The sequence below is a fragment of the Dendrobates tinctorius genome, unplaced genomic scaffold (genome assembly GCF_039654945.1).
Source record: "Dendrobates tinctorius isolate UK_male_01 unplaced genomic scaffold, ASM3965494v1 ptg000041l, whole genome shotgun sequence".
Taxonomy (NCBI): domain Eukaryota; kingdom Metazoa; phylum Chordata; class Amphibia; order Anura; family Dendrobatidae; genus Dendrobates; species Dendrobates tinctorius.
Genome location: NW_027361709.1, coordinates 7,270,635 through 7,274,518, shown reverse-complemented (window position 1 = coordinate 7,274,518; position 3,884 = coordinate 7,270,635). Strand labels below are relative to the sequence as shown.

General features: G+C 46.7%; 1 non-coding gene across 1 annotated transcript; it reads left to right on the top strand.

The window, feature by feature from the left end:
* Positions 1–220: 220 nt before the first annotated feature.
* On the top strand, positions 221–293 carry TRNAF-GAA (transfer RNA phenylalanine (anticodon GAA)). The gene has a single exon. It is a non-coding gene; the product is annotated as a tRNA-Phe (tRNA).
* Positions 294–3,884: the final 3,591 nt, after the last annotated feature.

Sequence of the window (3,884 nt, the reverse complement as noted above, 5' to 3'; positions counted from 1 at the left end):
TCTTGTTCTGACCGTCTGATATACAAAATCATTATATATATCTATATATATATATATACACCGGTGGAGGATCCTGTTTTCTGCTGATTGGTACATATATGGTTATATTTGTATTATACATTTATTCTTACCTACCAGATACTGCAGCACACAGGAGCCTTCAGCAGTCCCACTGCCCCTAGTGTCAGCTGTGTTTGTTGCAGCTCTCAGTAAATCACCAGCCGAAATAGCTCAGTTGGGAGAGCGTTAGACTGAAGATCTAAAGGTCCCTGGTTCGATCCCGGGTTTCGGCAGAGGAGGTGTAGTTATTTTTTCTTTTTTTGCTGTTAATTTAGAAGAAAATGTGTTGTTTATTTTTCTGATACAATTGTTATTTTGAGCTGTATTTATGAATCCAAAACCTGCAGAAATATTTCTTACAAGCAACACAATGTGTGGAACTGTTATATTCAGAGGGCACTAAACATGGCACTACTCTTTTTAGGGGCACCACATGGTATTATTGCACTCAAAGACTGCCTTATTTTTTTTCAAGGTCATTTGATGGCACTGTTATCTGAGAGTACATCGTATGGCACTAAAATGTCGTTTAGATGGGCACTGTGTGGCACTACTATCTGAGGGTACCACGTACGGCACTATCATTTTCAGGGGTCACTGTGCGGCAGTTATATTCCATGGGTGTTATGTATGGCGCTGTTGTTTATAGGGAGTGCTGGGTAGCAATGTTATGTTCAGTGGACACAGTGTATGGCAGTTCTATTGTCAGGGGCATTGTGCGGCACTGTTATATTCGGGGGGCATTATATACGACACTATTATTTTCAGGGGTACTATTATATTCATAGGGTACCATGTGTGGTACTAATAGTTTAAAGGGCTCTGTGCGGCTCAATTATGCTCAGATCGCAATATCTATGACATTATTATTTTCAGGGACACTGGGTTCTTTTTCCCAGAGTTCACTCCTTACGGCGCTATTATTTTCAGCAGGCACTGCAATATTCTAAGGCAGGGTTCCCCAACTCCGGTCCTCAAGAGCCACCAACAGGTCATGTTTTCAGGATGTTTTCAGGATTTCCCTTAAAATTGCCCAGGTGAGATCTGCTCACCTGCACAGGGAATATTTCCACCACCTGGGCGATACTAAGAAAGTCCTTAAAGGGAATCTGTCACCCTTTTTTTCGGCTTGCAGCTGCCAGCATAGGCTGCTTTCACACATCCGGCTATTTGAATCCGGCACGATGCGGCGAAAAGTGTGAAAACCGGATCCGGAATTGGATCCGGTTTTGGCACATAGAATTTAATGATCGCCGCATCGTGCCGGATGGATATGCGGCACCTCCGTTTTTAGCCGGAAGCGTAAAATCTGCGCCGTCCGGCGTCAGCAAAAAACGTTGCCGGAACGGCTTTTTCAACAGCGCATGCGCGGACACTGTGAGGTTTAACCCACAAGTGCCTGGCGAGCGCGCGTGTATCTCCCCCCCCCCCGCATACCGCTTCCTCTCTCGTCCCCGGTGCGGCTCCTTTAAATGCTTTCCAACCGAATCAGGCGCCGCATCTGCATCCGGTGTCACCGCTGCAGGCCTGATCCGGCTGTACAGCTTCTCGCCGCACCCCTGACGCCGGATGTGTGAAAGCAGCCATAGACATCGGGGGCTTATCTACAGCATTCTGTAATGCATTCTGTAATGCTGTAGATAAGCCTCCGATGTAACCTGAAAGATAAGAAAAACATGTTATATTATACTCACCGGGGTGGGCGGTCCGATCCGGTGGGTGTTGCGGTGTTGCCTCCCTTCTTCATGCGATAACGTCCTCTTCTCTCGTCCTGTAATGGCTGTGGCGCAAGCGCACTGCTCTGCCCTGTTGAGGGCAGAGCAGAGTCCTGCAGTGCGCAGGCGTCGGGAGAGGTCCAGCGCCTGCGCACTGCAGAATTCTGCTCTGCCCTCAACAGGGCAGAGCAGTGCGCTTGCGCCGCAGCCATTACAGGACGGGAGAAGAGGACGTCATCGCATGAAGAAAGGAGGCGTCGGACCGGACCGCAACGCCCACCCCAGTGAGTATAATATAATGTGCTTTTCTGATCTTTCAGGTTACATCGGAGGCTTATCTACAGCATTACAGAATGCTGTAGATAAGCCCCCGATGTCTATGCCGGCAGCTGCAAGCCGAAAAAAAGGGTGACAGATTCCCTTTAAATCCTGACCGGTTGGTGGCTGTTGAGGACTGGAGTTGGGGAACCCTGTTGTAAGGCCTAGTGAGAGTCACCATAACATTCAGGGGGTCAGTGCGTTGTGCCATTATTTACAGGGAACACTGGATGTGGCACTCTTATTTTCATGGGGCAACGTCTGGTACTGTATACTCAGTATTTTACAGGAACATTGTACGGTGCTGTTGTTTTCAAAGGACACAGTGTGTGGCAGTATTATTCAGGAGCACGGTGTGCAGCACTATTACATAAGATGGTTAATGTGGGGCAGGACTGTATGCCGGTGGTGCGTTATGTGTCCGTATTTATTTTCCGCATTTTGTCATCATGGTAAAGGGCACCAGTGTGTGACACTGTCATGTCCATGGGGCACAGAGGGTGGCACTGCTACAGTGGTATGTGTCGAGATATAATAAGCAGGTCTTCCTTGGAGGTGAAATTTCCCCTTTAAGGCTGTGTGCACACGTTGCGGATTCTGCTGCGTTTCCGCTGCGGTTTTGGCAATGCGGAAACGCAGCAGTTCCGCTGACATGGTACAGTACAATGAAACCCTATGGGGTTTCAAAAACGCTGTGCTCACGCTGCGGTTTTTTCCGCGCGGTTTTGCTGCGGTTTACAAACCGCAGCATGTCAATTGTTTGTGCGGTTTCCGCAGCGGTTTCACACCTTTAACATAGTAGAGGTGTGAAACCGCAGGGCAAAACCGCAGACCAAACCGCAGGAAAACCGCAGGTCACTTTACCTGCGGTTTTACCTGCGTTTCCGCGCGGAAAAATCTGCAGCGGAATCCGCAACGTGTGCACATAGCCTAAGACATGTAGGAAGGTCTGGAGTCCAGAGAGTGACCTCTAACTTCTTGCTTGAGAAGCTGAGACAGAATTACAGACCGCGCCATGTGCCAGGAGCAGACCCACTGGCAGCAGGGGGAATTCTTTAAGCGTTACACCCATAATGGTCCGGCCTTATATCATCTCACATCTTATTTACAATCTCCATCTGCGCTCTCCTCTGATTAACAGTTGTCCAGAGAGTTGGAGACGAGTGACTGATCCTTGGCACTGGAAAGGGACTGCGGGCACAAGGACACACATTGCCTACTCCATGCCCTTGACGGGAACTTGGGAAAGGAACAAAGCTGGAATTGTTTGCTGCTGTGTATCACCTCATCTGATCAGCAGCATCTTCCAAAGGTCTCTGCTTTCTTCTCTTGATATTAGCAATATTTCAAGGTTGTTTTGCAACCAGGACAGAACTGGTCTCTGACATTTTTCCATTACACTGAAATAAAAGTTGTCATAAATATGTCCCCAGGGAAAACATGTCGAATGGATGGAAATAATCCCCTCATGCACCATCAATGGCCAAGTAAATGTAACAACCAACGTTTTAGAATTAAATATTATAGTAGTTATATTCTTGTACATAGGGGGCAGTATTATAGTAGTTATATTCTTGTACATAGGAGCAGTATTATAGTAGTTATATTCTTGTACATAGGGGGCAGTATTATAGTAGTTATATTCTTGTACATAGGGGGCAGTATTATAGTAGTTATATTCTTGTACATAGGGAGCAGTATTATAGTAGTTATATTCTTGTACATAGGGGGCAGTATTATAGTAGTTATATTCTTGTACATACGGGGCAGTATTATAGTAGTTATATTCTT